At 41.3% G+C, this 23505-nt stretch overlaps 1 protein-coding gene and 1 pseudogene across 1 annotated transcript in view; one reads left to right on the plus strand and one right to left on the minus strand.

Annotated features, from left to right (window-relative positions):
* SPMIP2 (sperm microtubule inner protein 2) overlaps positions 1–23505 on the minus strand; it is a 133158-nt gene that overhangs the window by 95458 nt on the left and 14195 nt on the right. The window lies entirely within an intron of this gene.
* LOC103236453 (proteasome activator complex subunit 2 pseudogene) lies at positions 9007–9744 on the plus strand (annotated as a pseudogene).

Raw genomic sequence — 23505 nt, forward strand, 5'->3', positions numbered from 1 at the left:
AACCCTATTTCATAATAGGCTCATAACCTTCTTCAAAACACCATCTCTCAGGCTCAGTTTCTTTATCTGAAAAATAAAACCACATCTAACAACCTCATATATTTGTTGTAAGAATTAAGTAAGGTATTGTATGTAGCATATGTGAGGCATGTCTAAATCCTATACCTGGCACATAATAGATGCCCGATGATAGCTATTATCACTATATTACGTACTTTCTAGCCACTTCTGTTATTTCTGTCACTTTCCCTCATGTCCGTTATCTTCTACTATGCTAATGCTATTGTAGGCTGTACAGTATGGCGCCTCTGATAATTAAAATCAGTGACCTGAACTACCCTTGTGAGAAATGTTTAATGATTGTGCACAGAAAGTGTCATGGTGCCAAAGAGATGAAAGAGATCAGATTTCATTTCACTCTATAAAAGAAAGACATTTTTTCTTCCACAAAAGAGGGCTTTAAATCTCCTTCCCATTATCAAGGTAGACAGAAAAATACTCCTCTTTAAAGAGAACACAGCTACTAGAAATGCTAACCATTCAGCTAACACGGTCAGAATGGCAGCTCAAACTACCATTCCCCAGGATGTAAAAGGCAAACATAAGATTTTAGTGAAAAGATAGTGGTGCCCAAGATGGCCGAATAGGAACAGCTCCAGCCTCCAGCTCCCAGCGTGAGCGACACAGAAGATGGGTGATTTCTGCATTTTCAACTGAGGAGCTACATACCCACTGCAAAGAAACTAAAAATCTTGAAAAAAGAATGGAAGAATGGATAACTGGAATAATCAATGCAGAGAAGGCCATAAATGAACCAACAGAGATAAAAACCATGACATGAGAACTATGTGACAAATGCACAAGCTTCAGTAATTGACTTGATCAACTGGAAGAAAGAGTATCAATGATTGAAGATCAAATGAATGAAATGAAGCGAGACAAGAAGTCTACAGAAAAAAAAGGAAAAAGAAATGAACAAACCCTCCAAGAAATATGGGATTATGTGAAAAGACCAAATCTACGTCTGATTGGCGTGCCTGAAACTGAGAGGGAAAATGGAACCAAGTTGGAAAACACTCTTCAGGATGTCAACCAGGAGAACTTCCCCAACCTAGTAAGGCAGGCCAACATTCAAATTCAGGAAATACAAAGAACGCCACAAAGATACTCCTCAAGAAGAGCAACTCCAAGACACATAATTGTCAGATTCACCAAAGTTGAAATGAAGGAAAAAATGTTAAGGGCAGCCAGAGAGAAAGGTCGGGTTACCCACAAGGGAAGCCCATCAGACTAACAGCAGATCTCTCAGCAGAAACTCTACAAGCCAGAAGAGAGTGGGGGCCGATATTCAACATTCTTAAAGAAAAGAATTTTCAACCCAGAATTTCATATCCAGCCAAACTAAGTTTCAAGAGTGAAGGAGAAATAAGATCCTTTACAGACAAGAAAATGCTTAGAGATTTTGTCACCACCAGGCCTGCCCTACAAGAGATCCTGAAGGAAGCACTAAACATAGAAAGGAACAACCGGTACCAGCCATTGCAAAAACATGCCAAAATGTAAAGTCCATCGATGCTAGGAAGAAACTGCATCAACTAACGAGCAAAATAACCAGCTAATATCATAATGACAGGATCAAGTTCACACATAACAATATTAACTTTAAATGTAAATGGACTAAATGGTCCAATTAAAAGACACAGACTGTCAAATTGGATAAAGAGTCAAGACCCATCAGTTTGCTGTATTCAGGAGACCCATCTCACATGCACAGACACACATAGGCTCAAAATAAAGGGATGGAGGAAGATCTACCACACAAATGGAAAACAAAAAAAAGCAGGGGTTGCAATCCTAGTCGCTGATAAAACAGACTTTAAACCATCAAAGATCAAAAGAGACAAAGAAGGCCATTACATAATGGTAGAGAGATCAATTCATCAGGAAGAGCTAACTATCCTAAATATATATGCGCCCAATACAGGAGCACCCAGATTCATAAAGCAAGTTCTTAGAGACTTACAAAGAGATTTAGACTCCCATACAATAATAACGGGAAACTTTAACACCCCACTGTCAACATTAGACAGATCAACAAGACAGAAAGTTAACAAGGATATCCAGGAATTGAACTCAACTCTGCACCAAGTGGACCTAATAGACATCTACAGAACTCTCCACCCCAAATCAACAGAATATACATTCTTCTCAGCACCACATCGCACTTATTCCAAAATTGACCACATAGTTGGAAGTAAAGCACTCCTCAGCAAATGTAAAAGAACAGAAATTATAACAGACTGTCTCTCAGACCACAGTGCAATAAAACTAGAACTCAGGACCAGTGCAATAAAACTAGAACTCACGACTAAGAAACTCAATCAAAACCACTCAACTACATGGAAACTGAACAACCTGCTCCTGAATGACTACTGGGTACATAACGAAATGAAGGCAGAAATAAATATGTCATTTGAAACCAATGAGAACAAAGATACAACATACCAGAATTGCTGGGACACATGTAAAGCAGTGTGTAGAGGGAAATTTATAGCACTAAATGCCCATAAGCGAAAGCAGGAAAGATCTAAAATTGACACCCTAACATCACAATTAAAAGAACTAGAGAAGCAAGAGCAAACACATTCAAAAGCTAGCAGAAGGCAAGAAATAACTAAGATCAGAGCAGAACTGAAGGAGATAGAGACACAAAAAACCCTCCAAAAAAAATCAATGAATCCAGGAGCTAGTTTTTTTGAAAAGATCAACAAAATTGATAGACTGCTAGCAAGACTAATAAAGAAGAAAAGAGAGAAGAATCAAATAGATGCAATAAAAAATGATAAAGGGGATATCACCACCAACCCCACAGAAATACAAACTACCATCAGAGAATACTATAAACACCTCTACCCAAATAAACTAGAAAAGCTAGAAGAAATGGATAATTTCCTGGACACTTACACTCTCCCAAGACTAGAAGTTGAATCCCTGAATAGACCCACAACAGGCTCTGAAATTGAGGCAATAATTAATAGCCTACCAACCAAAAAAAGTCCAGGACCATACGGATTCACAGCAGAATTCTACCAATGGTACAAGGAGGAGCTGGTACCGTTCCTTCTGAAACTATTCCAATCAATAGAAAAAGAGGGAATCCTCCCTAACTCATTTTATGAGACCAACATCATCCTGATACCAAAGCCTGGCAGAGACACAACAAAAAAAGAGAATTTTAGACCAATATCCCTGATGAACATCCATGCAAAAATCCTCAATAAAATACTGGCAAACTGAATCCAGCAGCACATCAAAAAGCTTATCCATCATGATCCAGTGGGCTTCATCCCTGGGATGCAAGTCTGGTTCAACATACGCAAATCAATAAACATAATCCAGCATATAAACAGAACCAAAGACAAGAACCACACGATTTTCTCAATAGATGCAGAAAAGGCCTTTGACAAAATTCGACAGCCCTTCATGCTAAAAACTCTCAATAAATTCGGTATTGATGGAATGTATCTCAAAATAATAAGAGCAATTTATGACAAACCCACAGCCAATATACTGAATGGGCAAAAACTGGAAGCATTCTCTTTGAAAACTGGCACAAGACAGGGATGCCCTCTCTCACCACTCCTATTCAACATAGTGTTGGAAGTTCTGGCTGGGGCAATCACGCAAGAGAAAGAAATCAAGGGTATTCAGTTAGGAAAAGAAGTCAAATTGTCCCTGTTTGCAGATGACATGATTGCATATTTAGAAAACCCCGTTGTCTCTGCCCAAAATCTCCTTAAGCTGATAAGCAACTTCAGCAAAGTCTCAGGATACAAAATCAATGTGCAAAAATCACAAGCATTCTTATACACCAGTAACAGACAAACAGAGAGCCAAATCATGAATGAACTCCCATTCACAATAGCTTCAAAGAGAATAAAATACCTAGGAATCCAACTTACAAGGGATGTAAAGGACCTCTTCAAGGAGAACTACAAACCACTGCTCAGTGAAATAAAAGAGGACACAAACAAATGGAAGAACACACCATGCTCATGGAAAGAAAGAATCAATATTGTGAAAATAGCCATACTGCCCAAGGTCATTTATAGATTCAATGCCATCCCCATTAAGCTATCAATGACTTTTTTCACATAATTGGAAAAAACTACTTTAAAGTTCATATGGAACCAAAAAAGAGCCCGTATTGCCAAGACAATCCTAAGCCAAAAGAACAAAGCTGGAGGCATCACGCTACCTGACTTCAAACTATAGTACAAGGCTACAGTAATTAAAACAGCATAGTACTAGTACCAAAAACAGAGATATAGATCAATGGAACAGAACAGAGTCCTCAGAAATAATACCACACATCTATAGCCATCTGATCTTTGACAAACCTGACAAAAACAAGAAATGGGGAAAGGATTCCCTATTTAATAAATGGTGCTGGGAAAATTGGCTAGCCATAAGTAGAAAGCTGAAACTGGATGCTTTCCTTACTCCTTATACAAAAATTAATTCAAGACGGATTAGAGACTTAAATGTTAGACCTAAAGCCATAAAAACCCATTCAGGACATAGGCATGGGCAAGGACTTCATGTCTAAAACACCAAAAGCAATGGCAACAAAAGTCAAAATTGACAAATGGGATCTAATTAAATTAAAGAGCTTCTGCACAGCAAAAGAAACTACCACCAGAGTGAACAGGCAACCTACAGGATGGGAGAAAATTCTTGCAATCTACTCATCTGACAAAGGGCTAATATCCAGAACCTACAAAGAACTCAAAAAATTTACAAGAAAAAAGCAAACAACTCCATCAAAAAGTGGGCAAAGGATATGAACAGACACTTCTCAAAAGAAGACATTCATACAGCCAACAGACACATGAAAAAATGCTCATCATCACTGGCCATCAGAGAAATGCAAATCAAAACCACAATGAGGTGCCATCTCACTCCAGTTAGAATGGCAATCATTAAAAAATCAGAAAACAACAGGTGCTGGAGAGGATGTGGAGAAATAGGAACACTTTTACACTGTTGGTGGGACTGTAAACTAGTTCAACCATTGTGGAAAACAGTATGGCGATTCCTCAAGGATCTAGAACTAGAAATACCATTTGACCCAGCCATCCCATTACCGGGTGTATACCCAAAGGATTATAAATCATGCGCTATAAAGACACACGCACACGTATGTTTACTGCAGCACTATTCACAATAGCAAAGACTTGGAATCAACCCAAATGTTCATCAGTGACAGACTAGATTAAGAAAATGTGGCACATATACACCATGGAATACTATGCAGCCATAAAAAGGATAAGTTTGTGTCCTTTGTAGGGACGTGGATGCAGCTGGAAACCATCATTCTCAGCAAACTATCGCAAGAACAGAAAACCAAACACCGCATGTTCTCACTCATAGGTGGGAATTGAACGATGAGATCACTTGGACACAGGAAGGGGAACATCACACACCTGGGCCTGTTGTGGGGTGGGGAGAGCAGGGAGGGATAGCATTAGGAGATATACCTAATGTAAATGACGAGTTAATGGGTATAGCACACCAACATGGCACATATATACACATGTAACAAACCTGCACGTTGTGCACATGTACCCTAGAACTAAAGTATAATAATAAAAAAAAATTTAAGAAAAAGATTTTAGTGAAAAAAAAATTAGTGAAAAAGTTTAATGAAAATTTAGTGAAAACATAAATAAATAAAGGCTCTGTGAATGCTGATGGGGACAAGAACATTCTAACCTAGACCAGATAAGAAAATGCTGGACACAGAAAAGGAACTTAGACTGATCCACAGACTTCTGACGAGTCGTCACCAGCTGAGTCCATTTTGGGTTTTTTTGTTGTTGTTTGGTTTTATTTTTTGAGATGGGGTCTTACTGTTACCCAGGCTGGAGCACAGTGGTGCAGTCTTGGCTCACTGCAACCTCTACCTCCCAGGCTCAAGTGATCCTTCCACCTCTGCCTCCCAAGTAGCTGGGACCACAGGGGTGTGCCAACACACCTGGCTAATTTTTTTGTTGCATTTTTGGTAGAGATAGGGTTTCGCCATGTTGCCCAGGCCGAGCTGAGTCCATTTTGAAGAGGAACTAGAGATTATCTGAAGCTATTCTATTTTTTTTTTTTTTTTTTTTTGAGATGGAGCCTTACTCTTGTTGCCCAGGCTGGAGTGCAGTGGCGTGATCTCGGCTCACTGCAACCTCCGCCTCCCAGGTTCAACCGATTCTCCCGCTTCAGCCCGAGTAGCTGTGATTACAGGCCCACGGCACCACGCCCTACTAATTTTTGTATTTCTAGTGGAGACGGGATTTTGCCATGGTGGCCAGGCTTATCTCGAACTCCTGACCTCAGGTAATCCGCCTGCCTTGGCCTCCCAAAGTGCTGGGATTACAGGCATGATGTATTCATTAGTTTTTTGTTAAATGTTAAAATAATCAAGAGCCACTCTATGAGTTCCTAGATTCCTAGCCTGGGTAGACTCTACCTGATTATAAATAACAATGGGAATTCTGGCACCCAACATGGTTGTTCTATTTTTGCACTGGGTCACAATTTCAATAAATTTACTCACTTTTATTTATACACAGTAAGCTTCAAGCTGTTTTCTACCATAATGAATTCATTATTATTCATCCTATTAATTATATGATCTGGTATTAAAGCTACCAGGTCAAGAGTGGTTTTTTTGTTTGTTTTGTTTTGTTTCATTTTTTTGAGATGGAGTTTTGCTCTTGTTGCCCAGGCTGTTTAATTAATACTTTCTTCCAGAAACTTAGCTTAAAAAAGACCATCAGCTGGGCACAGTGGCTCACGCCTGTAATCCCAGAACTTTGGGAGGCTGAGGCAAGTGGATCATGAGGTCAGGAGTTCGAGATCAACCTGACCAACATGGTGAAACCCCGTCTCTACTAAAAATACAAAAATCAGCCAGGCGTGGTGGTGCAAGCCTGTAATTCCAGCTACTCAATAACCTGAGGCAGGAGAATCCCTTGAACCCAGGAGGCAGAGGTTGCAGAGAGCTGAGATCGCGCCATTGCACTCTATCCTGGGTGACACAGCGTGACTCTGTCTCAAAAAACAAAAAAAGTCAACCAGCCTGGCCAACATGGTAAAACCCCATCTCTACTAAAAAATACAAAAATTAGCCAGGCGTGGTGATGGGCGTCTATAATCCCAGCTACTCGGGAGGCTGGGGCAGGATAATTGCTTAAACCTGGGAGGCGGAGGTTGCAGTGAGCCAAGATCACACCATTGCACTCCAGCCTGGGCAACGAGAGTGAAACTCCATCTCAAAACAAAACAAAACAATAACAACAACAACAAAAAAACCATCAACTAGCGTGTTTGGATATATGGATGTTCCAAGATAATATTAATCTGTGTTTTAACAAGTCTACAACTATACTTTCCGATGGAGCAGCCACTAGCCACATGTGTTATTGTGGCTAGTCCAAACTGAGATGTGCTATAAGTCGAAAGTACACACAAGATTTGACATACTTAGTACAAAAAAAGAATGTAAAACATTTTGTTAATAACTTTCAATATTGATTTCATATTAAAGTGATAACTATTTGGATTTATTGGATTAAACAAAATACATTATTAAAGTTATTTTTACCTGTTTTAATATTTTAAGAGGGAGTTTCACTCTGTTGCCCAGGCTGGAGGGCAGTGGTGTAATCTTGGCTCACTGCAACCTCCATTTCCCAGGTTTGAGTGATTCTCCTGCCTTAGCCTCCCGAGTAGCTGGGACTACGGGCGTGCACCACCACGTCCAGCTAATTTTTGTATTTTTAGTAGAGACAGGGTTTTGCCATGTTGGCCAGGCTGGTCTTGAACTTCTGACTTCAAGTGATCTGCCTGCCTTGGCCTCCCAAAGGCTGGGATTACAGGCATGAGTCACCGCGCCTGACCCTCTTTTAATTTTTTAAGGTGGCTATTAGAAAATGTTCAATTATGTATGTGGTTCGAATTATGTTTCTGTTGAATAGTGTTGGTCTGAAGTTTAGAAACTTGTGAAATTCTACAGTAATTAAAGCTGGTGGATAATTATAACTGTGGCTCATGAAGATTTGGAAAACTTGTTGCAATATTTGTTAAAGAGGGAGAGGTTTTTAGTGTACATAACTGGCTGAAGAGTCAGACAGAAGCAGTATAGAAGGGTCATTCAGAAGTCCAAAGTGAAACCAATTTGAGCAACCATGTTTATGCAAGATGAAAAGCTAGTGGCTTTAACCTGTGGGAAAATGTACCACACCCTGCCAATGCAATGTAAAGTTCGACTTGTTACTCATCCCTGAAACCTGCCCCCCAGCTTTCTGTAGCTAATTGCTCACAGTTGGATCCCTTTTCAAGTGAGATTACACTCCCTACAGGATATGTTGTACATGCTGACATCCAAGTTTCCAAGGTTTTCATTCAACCTAATACTCATTTTTGGTCATATTACAGCTTTGAACAAAATACTGAACATGAAAAAGCTGAATTGAAGATGATACTAAGTGATGACAGATAGAAATCCCCAGGATGCATCCTGGTTGTATCAAAGAGATACAAAAGAAACTTAAAAACAAAGGTTTTAAAGTCAGAGCAATCATAGATTGCCAACAACTTACTAATAATACATATATTTAAAACATGTCAAACACAGGTAGGACAACCTCAGGGAAGCATAGAAATCGGGGAGTCAAAGTGGCAAGCATTGATAATGTCCACCCACCACAAATGAGGGCTGAAGTTCCTCCCTTTGAGAGGCAAAGCTCAAAAGAGAAGGGTGAGGATTGGTAAAGTTATTACAGTTTAACGCCATTAAGCCAATGGCTAACGTTGTTTTCCCTAGAATGCTGGTGTTGTTCTAATATTGTTCTGTGAAAGTTTTGATGCCGGCAGTATTTTCTTCTAAAATGTATTTAAAATATATTTAAGAATATGGTAATTAGAAGGCCAGAGATCTAGCAATTGAAGCAGCATATGGCCAAGCCGTGTGGGGTGTGGCTGAGAGGGGAGGCCTGTAAACAGGTGGAGATCTTCAGGCAGAATCTTTTCCAGGAGGCTGAGGAATTCCTCTATAGATTCTTGCCACAGAAAATCATATACCTGAATCAGCTCTTGCAAGAGTACTCCCTCAATGTGGCTGACCTGACTTCCCTCCGGGCCCTACTGGACATCCCATCCCAGGCCCTCCACCCGAGGATGATGAGATGGAAACAGATAAGCAGGAGATGAAAGAAGTTCCTAAGTGTGGATTTCTCCCTAGGAATGAGAAGGTCCTGTTCCTGCTTGCCCTGGTTAAACCAGAAGTCTGGAGTCTCAAAGAGAAATGCATTCTGGTGATCACATGGATCCAGCACCTGATCCGCAAGATTGAAGATGGAAATGATTTTGGGGTAGCAATCCAGGAGAAGGTGCTGGAAAGGATGAATGCCATCAAGACCAAAGTGGAAGCTTTCCAGACAACCATTTCCAAGTACTTCTTAGAACGTCGGGATGCTGTGGCCAAGGCCTCCAAGGAGACTCATGTAATGGACTACCGGGCCTCAGTGCACCAGCGAGATGAGGCAGCCTATGGGGAGCTCAGGGCCATGGTGCTAGACCTCAGGACCTTCTATGCTGAGGTTTATCATAGCAGCAGCAGCAACCTGCAGAAAATTGTCAACCCAAAGGGTGAAGAGAAGCCATCTATGCACTGAACCCAGGACTAGAAGGAAAATAAATGACCTATATGTTGTGTGGGGAAAAAAAAGAATATGGTAATTACATAATAACAATGTAGTTATCAGTAAAGTGTCTTTAAGAAATGGTATATTTCACCTGGCACAGTGGCATGCGCCTGTAGTCCCAGCTACTTGGGAGGCTGGGCTGGGAGGATTTCTTGAGCCTAGGAGCTCAAGTCCTGCCTGGGCAACATACTGAGAACTCTCTCTAAAATAAGTAGATACAGTACGAAATTTTTAAAAAGAAATGCTACATGTGAGGTTTCCAGGACATTACCTATGAGATCATCTGATACATGCCAGCCTCTTTCATATACACATTGATACCTCAGTATCATACACCTGTTACTGTGACTCAGTTTTTTATCTGTAAGGTGGGGGTTAACATATCTACATCACAGACTTTTGTAAGAATTGAGATAATTTGGTCAGGCGCGGTGGCTCATGCCTATAATCCCAGCACTTTGGGAGGCCGGGGCGGGTGGATCACCTGAGGTCAGGGGTTTGAGATAAGCACATGGTGAAACCCCATCTCTATTAAAAATGCAAAAATTAGCCAGATGTGGTGGCACACGCCTATAATCCCAGTCACTCAGGAGGTTGAGGCAGGAGAATTGCTTGAACCCGGGAGGCAGAGGTTGCAGTGAGCCAAGATCGTGCCACTGCGCTCCTGCCTGGATGACAGAACAAGACTCCATCTCAAAAGAAAAAAAAAATTGAGATAATTCATGTAAAGAATTATGACAGTGCCCATTTGAAGCAGTTGGTAAATGTTAGATGATGATGAACTAGTATTGTACATATATTTAATGATCACTATGTTCATTTTCATGTTATAATTTTAATACATATTTATAAAGTGGATCAGATGTTGGCTATTCTTAAATAATTAGTAAATAAAACAATATTGCATTGTCTTCTTTAATCCAGGAATACAATTTATTTCATGAATTCCATTCCTGTTAAGCCTTTTTAACACATTATAATTGAAAAAATATTGCTGTGGTTATGTAGCCAGGACTCAAGAAGCATTCAGTAAAACCATGAATGAAGTGAATTTGAGAAACATTGCATTAGACATTCGATCATTCAATATTTTCATTCTGCTTTGAGTCTATAGCAGTGGTTTACTGGGCTCTCAAGAGAAAAAGCTATGGTTTTAGCATTTACCAGTTTCTGTGATGTAAACATTTCCAACATGGTCAATGCCAAACTATTGCGTGATGTCACACAATAATGTGGAAAGAGATGATAATAATTGGTTCTCTCAAGAAGGTACAAACAGCCTCCCACACACCATTCACATAAATACTTTGCATGATTATAGCATGGCTTCTCATACAGTGTTCACTCATTCATTATACCAATGGTTCTGCAAATGTGATCCCCTGACCAACAGCACAAGCATCATTGGGGAACTTTTTAAAAATGCAAAATCTCAGGGCCCATCTCATATCTCCTAAGAAAGAAACCATGAAAATGAGGCTTAGCAATCTGTCTTAACAAACCCTCCAAGTGATTTTGATGCATAATGTTTGAGGACCCCTGCCCTATGCTCTTGCTGTTGTTTCTGAAGGGGAAGAAGTACCAAGTAACTTCTAACATTTATTAATTAGTATGCCAAGACTAGCCATGTTGGTGTTCTCATTCTTTAAAGCATCTAATTATGGACTCCGAAATTGCAATTTATATATTCCTAGAATCAACAAAGGACACCAAGCTGCTGCTCTTTTGCATAGAAAGGTAATTTTATCTTCAAATGTCCCCATGTTTCAGTTGCTATTGAGAGGCTCTAATAAGGGTTAGTTAAGAGTTCTACTGGCTTGGCTCAGTGATTCATGCCTGCAATCCTAGCACTTTGGGAGGCTATGGCGGGCAGATCCCTTGAGCCCAGGGGTTTGAGACTAGCCTGGACAACATGGCAAAACCTCATCTCTGTTAAAAAAAAAAAAATGCAAAATTACAAAAGTTAACCAGACATAGTGGTGCACACCTGTAGTCCCAGCCACTTGGGAGGCTGAGGTGGGCGGATCACTTGAGTCCAGGAGTCTGGGAGGTCAAAGCTGCAGTGAGTTGTGATTGCGCCATTGTGCTCCAGCCTGGATGACAGAGGAGACTCTGTCACCAAAATAAATAAATAAATAAAAACAAAAAACAAAAACTACTGCTTGTGATTTCTGGTTGCTTCTGCAGCAGAGACCATGGGCAAAATCCCTATGCTGAAATAAATATGTGCGCTGATATATTAGCGGGCACATTGTTAATCTACTTTGTATGGTTGGTTGCTCGGTTGGTTGAAAATCACATAAATACAGCCCTAAATTCAGTCATACTATACACAGTATTGGCAGAGATACATGGTTTCCAGTATGTTCTAAGGGAGCTTTGGATTGGTGCAGCCTTCAGAGGTCAGCAGGTACGACCTTGCACTCTGTGTGGGGCTCCCCTTCACAGCACATGTTCATCCAACTGACAAAATATTTCCAGTAACAAAAGCACATTCTATTTTTGGACAGGTCTAATTATTCTTCCATACATTGAACTAAAATCTGCCTTCCTGTAACAGTCACACAGTAGTCTGAATTCTGAATTCTGGTAAAGAATCCCCGTCTCATTTAAATAGCCCATCAGATCCCAGGAAAGGCTCACTCTAGGCTCTTTTGCAAATTAGGCTTCCCCACTTCTTTCAGGCATTCATGTAACAACATTCCCAGGCTCTGCACCACCCTGCCTCTTGATGCGCTTCAATTTATTAACATCTGGCTTAAAATGTGGCATGCATAACCAAAAATAATGCTACCATGTGGCCCAATCAGGGCAGCATTTGTTTCTGGAACACAGCTCTCTGTTAATGCAGCCTGTTATTGTATCAGCTTTGTTGGCAACTGAGCTAACCTCTGGGCACATCTCCAGTCTGCAGTCAGCTCCATGCTCCACACCAACCTGTTGCGTAATGTCTTACCTATCCTCTACTTGGACTGTTGATTTTTAAACTCTAAGTGCAAGCTTCATATTTAGTCCTATTAAATTATAACTTTGTGAGTTTCAGCCCCAATTCTAAAATAGTAGCATCTTTTACAGTCCAAATTGTCATTGAATTTTACTGTCTCTTTTTCCTAGGTTTATATGTTCAGCAAATATAACGACATGACTTCTCTCTTTGTATAAAATCCTGAGGAAACTGTTGAACAAAACAGAGCCAATTCCTGTTCTCCTCCCTCACTCAATTATTCACCTCAAAGCTTAAAACTAGAATAAAATGTCCAAGTGAAGTACCAGTTAAATATTGACTTTCACTTGCCAATTTTACTTCAATCTGTCTTTTGTCTGAAGTAGCCTGAAAAATGAAAATGTAATCATTGTAAATAATTCTTAGGGATCATTTAGAATGCCTAACGGGTATTCAGTATTTGAAATACAAATCCCCATTCTTTGATGTGTGTCGAAGGAGGTAGTTAAAGAATAGTATAGAGTAATTAAAAGCTTTTATCATGATCTTGGATTAATTGAAGTATTTAGAGAGTGGTGATGCCATACTGAAAACCACTATTACAAAATTTAGGGGTTTGCAATTTTCTTTGGGTTAATTAATGCTTATAAAAATTATTCTGGCCAGGCATGGTGGCTCACGCCTGTAATCCCAGCACTTTGGGAGGCTGAGGCAGGGTGGATCACTTGAGTATGGGAGTTCAAGAACAGCCTGACTAACATGGAGAAACCCTGTCTCTACTAAAAATACAAAAATTAGCCGGGCATGGTGGCGCACACATGCCTGTAATCCCAGCTACTCGGGAGGATGAGGCAGGAGAATCCTTTGAATCTGGGAGGCGGAGGTTGTGTTGAGCTGAGATTGCGCCATTGCACTCCAGCCGGGGCAACAAGAGCGAAACTCTGTCTCAAAAAAAAAAAAAAAAAAAAAAAAAATTATTCCAGCTGGGCACGGTGGCTCACGCCTGTAATCCCAGCACTCTGGGAGGCTGAGGTGGGTGGGTTACCTGAGGTAAGGAGTTCGAGACCCGCCTCGCCAACATGGTGAAACCCCATCTCTACTAAAAAAAAATACAAAAATTAGCCAGGCGTGGTGGTGTGCACGTGTAATCCCAGCTACTCAGGAGGCTGAGGCAGGAGAATCACTTGAACCCAGAAGGCAGAGGTTGCAGTGAGCCAAGATTGCACCATTGCACTCCAGCCTGGGTGACAGAGCAAGACTCCGTCTCAAAAAAAAAAAAAAAAAAAAAATTATTCGTCAAATGGCTTCTTAAAGCTATAAAAATTGAAAATAATTATAAAGAACAACTTTAAAGCCAAGAACAGTAGTTCCAGGACTTGGAAGGCTGAGGTAGGAGGATCACTTGAGCCCAGGAGTTCAAGACCAACCAGGGCAACATGGTGAGACCCTACCTCTATTAAATCAAAATTTTAAGATAATGTTACTTAGCAGAGTGTTGGCACTTAGAGATCATGGGCTATGTGAAGAAATATATTCCTAAACTTAATTTATGAGCTACATGATTACGTGAAATGTGGAGTTGAAAACAAATAACATCATGATCGAAAATACCACAATTCAATTCAGGGAATGTGGGCTGAGATGATATCTGATCTGATATCTTCAGGGCACCCAGAGAGAAAAGATCAGAAAATGTGTTTTCAATAGACATGGTGAGAACACTGCTAGGGAAGTAGTGGCAGCATTTTTAACATGAATAACCTTAGCTAACCTAGCACCACAAGATGTTGAAATTTTTTTTTTTTTTGAGAGGATCTCATCCTGTCATCCATGCTGGAGTGCAGTGGTGCCATCATGGCTCACTGCAGCCTTGATCTCGTGGGCTCAAATGATCCTCCCACCTCAGCCTCCCAAGTAGCTGGGACTATAGGTGCTCAACACCATGCCCAGCTAAATTTTTTTGATTTTTGTAAAGACGAAGTTTCACCATGTTACTCAGGCAGGTCTCGAACTCCCGGGTTCAAGTGATCCTCCCACTTTGGCCTCCCAAATTGCAGGGATTACAGGCATGAGCCACTGCGCCTGGCCAATTTTTGATTGTTATGCTGATACAGAATGGCACTGAGGATCCTGCTTATTTAGATTTCCACTTCAAAAGTAGTGTTGTGTATTTGTTGCATCACTGCTTACAGGAAAGCAAATTAATTTTACAGGTTCGAATATGTTGTCAACAGTCCCACATCTACAATCATTCCCCAGTGGCCACAGGTTCTTCACAGTAACCAGAGTATATTGAAATGTTTTAAAAGTGAGAAATATAGCGAAATAGGAATGCTGTGTGTTGCTGGTGAAAATGTAAAATGGTGCAGCTGCTGCAGGAAAAGGTGTGATGATTCCTCAAAAACTTAGAGAAATACCAAGAGATCCAGCCATCCCAGTTCTGGGTATGTACCCAAAAGAAGTGAAAGCAGGGACTCAGGTATTTGTTCATGTGTGTTCATAGCAGCATTACTCACAATAGCCAAGAGGTTCAGAGGCAACTCAAGTGTGGTGTCTATGTATGAGTTCCCTAGGGCTGCCATAAGAAAATACCACAGACTGGGTGGCTTAAACAACAGAAATTTATCTTCTCACAGTTCTGGAGCCTGAAATCTAAAATCAAGGTGCTGTTAGGGTTGGTGACTGGTGAGCCCCTCTTCCTGGCTGGTAGGAGACCACCTTCCTGTCATGTCCTCAAATGGCTTTTCCTCTGTGCAGGTGAAGGCAGAGAGGAAGCCCTGATGCCCCTTCCTCTGTCTTATAAGGATACCAGTTTTATCAGATTATTTTAGTACCTCATTTAACCTCGGTTACCTTCGAAAGGGCTGGCCTCCAACTATAGTCACACTGAGGGGTTGGGGCTTCAACATATGAATTGGGGGGGTGGGGATAAAAATTCAGATCATAACAACATACAATACAATATTATTTAGTCTTAAAAAGGAAGGAAATTGAGACACATGCTGTGATATAAATGAAGCTTGAGGACATATTACTAAGTCCAATAAGCCAGTCCCAAAAAGACAAATACTGCATGATTTCACTTAATGAGGTTCTGAGTAAATTTATCGGGACAGAGAGTAGAGCAGTAGTTGCCAGAGGCTAGGGGAAGGGGAGAATGGAGAGTGAGTGTTTATAGGTACAGAGGTTCAGTTTTACAGGATGAAAAAATTCTGGAGATGGAAGAGGTGATAGTTGCAAGCAATGTGAATATACTTAATGCCACAGGATTGTCCACTTTAGAATAGTTAAAAGGCAAATTCTGTTATGTTTATAATAGAAAAGAATGAGAAAAGCACTCTGACATTAAACCACTCGTGTTTTAATATGCAGGCCAGGGCCAGGTGTGGTGTCTCACGCCTGTAATCACAGCACTTAGGGAGGCCAAAGTGGGCGGATCACAAGGTCAGGAAATGGAGACCAGCCTGACCAACATGGCAAGCTCCATCTCTACTAAAAATACAAAAATTAGCTGGGCGTGGTGGCTGGCGCCTGTAGTCCCAGCTACTTAGGAGGCCGAGGCAGGAGAATCGCTTGAACCCAGGAGGCAGAGGTTGTAGTGAGCTGAGATCGCACCACTGCACTCCAGGCTGGGCGACAGGGCGAGACTCTGTCTCAGAAAAAACTGCAGCCCCAAATGGCACTCACTGTAGGTGGATGTATTCTTCCGGAAACAAATTTAAACACACACACTTACCGTGCTGTCTCTCAATCACTAGCCTAAAAGTCTGCATTTCATGCTTTTTCTCTATATTAGCTTTTCCAATGTGTCAGATGGATATTTCATCATTAATGTCAGGGGTTCCAATCTTTTGGCTTCCCTGGGTTCATTGGAAGAAGAATTGTTTCAGGCCACACAGAAAATACATTAACACTAACCATAGCTGATGAGCTAAAAAAAAAAAAATAATAATAATAATAGTAATAATTCATGTTTTAAGAAAGCTTACAAATTTGTATTGGGTCTCATTCAAACCTGTTCTGGGCTGCACGCAGCCCGTGGGCCACTGGTTGGACAAGCTTGATTTACATCTACCTTCCCCTAACTCTTAAATTTTCATTATGCATTGCAACTTAATTTTTTCCATGTGTTATAATTACAGTGATGGTAATAAAATTATATTTTTACTGAATTACAGGAAAATCAGTTTTGGGGTTTCCTAAGTCCTGCAAGACTGTAAATAATTTAACAGTATCGTCAGATGTTAACTGACGATAAACTAGCGGAATTGGAAACTCCCAGATTTATTTTGCCTCTGTCTCTTTCCCTTCCTTGGCTAATATACAAATGCAAGCAATGCCTGCATCCTAACACACAGTAAATATTTGTGAATAAGTGAATATATGTGTGTATTTGCATGTTATGAAAACAATTCCTTTACTGAAGGAAAGGAAAAATCCAGTGCCTCATGCAAACCAGTCATGTGCAGATCTCTAAGCACCACATTTTAGGATAGCATTACATTACTACATTCCTACATTGTAGGAATAGTTCAGTTTTTAAAATACAGATAATAAGTTTTCATTTGGAAAGAATTATTTTCAGGTGCAGCAACGCATTTAGAAATAAAATTTAATTCAATATCACTTTATCCCTTTTGAAAAGCAAAAACAAGAAAAGTTGGTGCAACTCTCTGAGCATCTGTCCTAATGCCTTTGCACATGTCATATAAAAGTTTCAAGATTTGCTAGATTAAGAAAACAGAAATAGCCTATTTTATTACAAAAAAGAGAATTGGATCAAAGAAATTTGGCTTTTTACAATGGTTCGCTTTGTAATTTGTATATAAATATGAATATATTGCTTCTCGGCCTTTTGGCTAAGATAAAGTATAAATATGAATAATACACATTCAAATGCTGACAAAAGATTAAAAACCTAGAATCTTGCGCACTTAGAATGATTAATGATTATAGCTGTTTAAAATTATAGTAAGTGCTTAGTATATGTGTGATATTGTGTTGATGGATGAGGAGGTGGCGGAAGGAGAGAAAGCTTGGCCCAGTCCTCAGAAAGCTTATAATGTAGCAAAGAAAAGAGTCTTATGCACTGAATAACAAGAGCAAAGCTGGGTGACGCTGCCTTTTACTGAAAAAGAAATTCAGAGAAGGGTGTGGTCAGTCTGTAGTAGTCGTGGAAAATGTGGTCCTGAGCAGGAATTAGACTGATGACGTCAATACACAAGTTTTAAAAATTAGAATTCATAATTTTAAAAAATACAAGTATATAATCAAATACTTGTGAAATGTGGGGATGGGAATCTGTTAAATTTTCCTGTTTTCTGTGTAAGAGACACGCAGTGTGAAGCAGATTTCCAAAATCACTGCCAATCTCTGTTAATCAGACCATTATGACATCTTATTGATCCATATTAAAAACTTCATAGTTTTCCACCCACTTCAAAAGCTGATTTCTCCTTACAACAGATGAAGAACTTAAAGCTATAACCATGGGCTAATTAGCTGAACTCCCTTTAGCCCACTTACTATTCTACTGTTCACAAATGAAAACATAACACTACTTCTGCTCCATCAGGTGTTACTTTTTCATGTTAATTATTATTGGAGAAAATCCAGCAATCTAAAAATTACAGATCGTTTTCTAGCTCCCAATTTTCTAGTTAACAAAAAGAAAAGGGGATTAAGTTGGTTATTTATTTATCTTCCCTTCTGTCTTAGGGAGGCTTTCTAGATGGCCATCTTTTCTATTTTAGTTTTCAACCTTTTCTTTGGTAACCCCTTGTGGTTGCAGCCTAGCTACTTCAAGCATGCTTGCCAGCTAAAAAAGGCTAAAGTGGAAGTCTAACTGGGCTTTCAATTTCGCTTTTTTGACAGCAGCCTGCCCCCGACAGGGAGACACTAGGTGAGCCACAGCTGGGCCACTGGAGAAGGGGGATAAATGCATTCCGTTTCAGTTGCGTGATTCCCTCCCATTGCTTCCCACAATGCATCTGTAACACCTTTAGTTTTCCATTTCTGCTAGAAAGCAAATCTCTGTCTCTTCTAAAGGACAGTGAACATAAGTAACTACCACCCTGGAAAGCTCTGTGGGGAGCAATGAGACGGGAAGGGCCCAGGTGATTGGAGTATGGATTGGAGGGAGCAGGTGGGAGCTGTTTCTCTGAAATCTGCTTCTACATGTTGCCCTCAGCAGTCCTTTAGTAGTGAACAAATAGTATAAATCATTGAGAAAGCAGTAGTAGAGAAATGTTAGATGGGAAAGGAAAAAGGACTCCTCTACTTTCCATCAACATACCCTATTCTAGGCAAAGAAAAAGTGAGCAAAAATAGTATACAGTGATAGGTTCCTTCTGCAACTGCCTTTATGTGCTGAGATTATTATTGGCCCAGGTTAAGGATAAACAGTTATCCCAAATGACTCCCTGGATAGAACAGTCAATCAAACATGTTGGTGCCTATGAACAGTAAGACAAAACACACACACACACACACACAAAGGCCTTAGACTGCAAACTTCTCAAGCCCCTGCAAATAAGTTCATTCATTTACTCCTTCCTCCAACATTTTTTTTTTTTTAAGAAACAGAGTCTTACTTTATTGCCCAAGCTGGAGTGCAGTGGTGCAATCATAGCTCACTATAGCCTTGAACTCCTGGGCTCAAGTGATTCCTCCCACCCCACCTAACTTGGGCTGTTCTGGTGTGTCCTGAATGTCCTATCTCCCTATCCTTTAAACCTGGAGCCAAAAAGAGAGTTCCAGAAGTCCTGGTTCCCCAGCTGGAGTTGCCCGAATAGACCGCTTCACAAGAAAGTTTCTGCCTGTGATATACCCAAGTGGATAGTCCTCCAACACCAGTGCAGGAAAGTGATTCAGATGCTGGGGAGCAAGCAAGAGCTCAGAGCCAAGGAGTCAAGCCAATGTGGGTTTGAGAATGGTAAAGAGGAAGTCTCGGGGCAGCTTACAAGATATACAGTGAGGCAAGACAAAGCAAGGTGTGGATAGAATAAGAATGCATCACACAAATCTAGGACTACTGTGTCTGCTTCAGGAGTGCATTGGGATGCTCCAGACACAGTCAATGGGCTTTAAAGTTGTCCACCAAGCTGGAACCCAACGGAGGTCTCTTATTGCCCCCAAGCCTCCAACACTGATGAAGTGGGTGGTTTGCACTGAAACTGGTGCCTTTCAACATGGGGCTGAACACCACCTGGCCCAGAAGCCAGTGACACCGAAGGAGGAGGCAGGAAAAGAGCTGGAGGTCGCTGTGGATGTGGCAGCTGCCCCACCACAGCAGAGGCAGCATATCAGTAACAGCCCAGGTGGCTGCAGCAGCCCCTGGGGACCTGCACCTACCATTTGAGCTGTTGTATTGAAATGATACGTCTGCTGCTTCACTTCTGCTTTCCAAATTTCCCACAAAATGTCTCTTGTGGCCCTGACAAACCCAAAACTATGTAAGGAAGGGAATCTAGGACATGCAGTCCAATGGGCTCAGCTGACACAGTACGAACCTGCCACAGGCTACAGCAAGCTCAGTCCAGCTAAGGCACTATGTTGTTTTCTAGTTTGCACTTTACATAATTTCTTTGACTCTAGTGTCAGGCAATATGTACTGATTAATGAAAGAAACTGGACAAATACCTGGACAGCTTATCATTGAACAAGGCAAAAAAAGGTCTAAACTATAAAATGTGAAAGGAGATTGTATTGAATTTTTTGTCCCTAGGCAAGTATGATGGTTCAGAATGCTGGTCTTGTCCCCCTGACAAAATGTGAAGCCATCCCTGAGTTACTGGAATCAATTTGTGATAAATTCACAGTCTTCTCCTTGGGTTTATAATGAAGTCAACAGGTGGTCTTGATAAAAATCATCTTTAGTCAAGAAGAATAGCAAACCAGGCCGGGCGCGGTGGCTCACACCTGTAATCCCAGCACTTTGGGAGGCTGAGGCAAGCAGATCATGAGGTCAGGAGATCGAGACAATCCTGGCTAATATGGTGAAACCCTGTCTCTACTAAAAATACAAAAAATTAGCTGGGCGTGGTGGCGGGCACCTGTAGTCCCAGCTACTCGGGAGACCGAGATGGGAGAATGACATGAACCTGGAAGACGGAGAGCCAAGATCGCACCACTGCACTACAGCCTGGGCAACAGAGCAAGACTCTGTCTCAGAAAAAAAAAAAAAGAAAGAAAAAAAGAAGAATAGCAAACCATAGCTGGATAAATACACCAGTGAATGTCACCTGCCGTAACTGCACAAGATTTCCTCAGAGTAGAGGTGGGTATCTACTTGGTGATATCTGTGGAATAGCCTCTGCATCTTTTCGTCTTTCTCTGATTGCAAGGGAGGAAGTCAGTAACGGCCTATAGATGCGGGAACTTTGCCTAGTACCCTGACATCACGAGTGCCTTCCCTTCTGTTTGGTGCTTATCTGAATTCTCTCTGCACTTGGAAGTGGATGTCATGGCACTGAAGAGGCTGCCTGGCCAGGGTAGCAAGTAAGGGTTAGAATTCAGGAGACCAGCTCAACCCAGTTTTAGCACTGAAAGTTCAATGTCCTGGGAATCCCTTCACCCTGAATACACTGGGACAATTGGTCAACCTATGCCAGAGCGTGGCTGTGGCAGGAACAAGGTTTTGCTGACCTGGACAACAGGAGAAACTAAAACCAGAAGAAAAGGCAAAGGAAATGTACAACAAGAGGGATGCCAGCCATCTGGCCTGCTGGGTTTGCTGATTGGAGAGAGGGGGGACAGTAAATCAGTTCTGGGGGACAAAAAATTAGAGTTGATTTTTCTCCAAAAAATCAGAGAAGCTTTCATCAAGATGCCCTAAATGGGCCAGGCATGGTGGCTCACACCTATAATCCCAGTACTTTGGGAGGGCGAGGCGGGTGGATCACTTGAGGTCAGGAGTTCGAGACCAGCCTGGCCAATATGGTGAAACCCCGCCTCTACTAAAACTACAAAAATTAGCTGGCATGGTGATGCATACCTGTAACCCCAGCTACTCAGGAGACTGAGGCAGGAGAATTGCTTGAACCTGGGAGTCGGAGGTTGCAGTGAGCCAAGATTGTGCCACCACACACCAGCCTGGGCAACAGAGCCAGACTCCATCTTTAAAAAAAAAAAAAAAAAAAAATCCCTAAATGTCCTTTTGTAGCAATTTTTAATAATGTGACTAGAGACTAAGGTTTGTGATTTTCTATGTGCAGCTTTTCCCTTTTCATTCTTCTTCCATCTGTGTGCAATTGTAGAAGAGAAAGAAACTATGGAGAGATGGGCAGGGGGTGGGGTGGGGAGTAGAACAGAGGTTAGTCATTTGGTGAGGGTAGGAGATAGCAGAGGATCAAAATATTTGTCATCCCTTTTAATGAACAGACTGCAGGGATGACGGTTATGGTAGAAGCTGTCTTGAAGCTGTCTTATGTTAGAGTCACTTGCTCAAAATTTTATATACTCAGTTGTGTCCAGCGGAGATGTGACAAAGTGAGCGCCCCACACTGAAGTATCCCTGCCCTTGGACCTTCTGCCCCTGGGTTGATTAGAGGTGAGGGAGTCTTTTCCTTTCCAGTTATCTGCGAGGCTACCCTGTGCCACCTTCTGGGAAGTCGGAACTCTGCTTTAACAGGTGGTCCTTACTTTTCATACAATACATAATTTTCTTAAGGCTACGGTCGCAGCCCCATATGTATGCCTCAACTTCCAAACATTTAAGCTAAGGCACTGTGCCGTTTTTTTTTTTTTTGTTGTTGTTGTTGTTGTTGAGACGGAGTCTCGGTCTGTTACCCAGGCTGGAGTCCTGTGGCACAATCTCGGCTCACTGCAAGCTCCGCCTCCCGGGTTCCCGCCATTCTCCTGCCTCAGCCTCCCAAGTAGTTGGGACTACAGATGCCCGCCACCTCGCCCGGCTAGTTTTTTGTATTTGTAGTAGAGACGGGGCTTCACCATGTTAGCCAGGATGGCCTCGATCTCTTGACTTTGTGATCCACCCGCCTCGGCCTCCCAAGTGCTAAGATTACAGGCGTGAGCCACCGCGTCTGGCCTCTGCCGTTCTCTTAAGGGGTCCACAGTGGTGCAGCAATGTCTAGCTTCTGTCTGTGGTTCTGTCACTTCATCACACAGAAATGACTGGATAAACTCCCATCCAAATTTGGAGATAATCTGACTTAATTAAAAGCTAGATGTTATGAATAAATCTCACAATTTTCTAGAGTCATCCTCCAAAGCCATTCAAACACAGGTACAATAAGAGGCAGCCGTAAAGGTCAATTGGAGAAAGCCATTCACATTCAGATGCTGTGGACCAGGACAACTGTGAGCCCTCATCAAAAAATCACAGAGGCAGAGGCTTTCAGTGTCCCGCATTGATTTGTGAATAAGCAGCTTCTCCATGCTGGTGCTCATGCCTCCGAGTGCTCTTGGGTGAGCAGCAGCAGGGAAATTGCTTATTTAACCATGATTAATGGGATTCTTGACCAATATATAGAATAACATAAATAACTTTATACTTTATGGTCTTCACACAAACAATCCATACATGTAGACAATGATTTCACAGCACCTTCCTTCCTTCAGAAGCAGAAGTAGAATCAGCACAGTGTTATGGGATTTACTGCAAATCCTGATTTCCATCTCTATCTTCTGAGTAGTTTTATGCCTGGGTCAATGATATTATTTATTTTTAGCTCACTTACAAGGGAGTCTAAGAGACTCAGTTCGAGAAAAGAAAGAAATCCCCAAGATCTGGAACGGATTGTTTTGTATCCATGCAGACAAAAGGAGCTGGCATTCCTCAAGACATTT

The sequence above is a fragment of the Chlorocebus sabaeus genome, chromosome 7, assembly GCF_047675955.1.
Source record: "Chlorocebus sabaeus isolate Y175 chromosome 7, mChlSab1.0.hap1, whole genome shotgun sequence".
Classification (NCBI taxonomy): domain Eukaryota; kingdom Metazoa; phylum Chordata; class Mammalia; order Primates; family Cercopithecidae; genus Chlorocebus; species Chlorocebus sabaeus.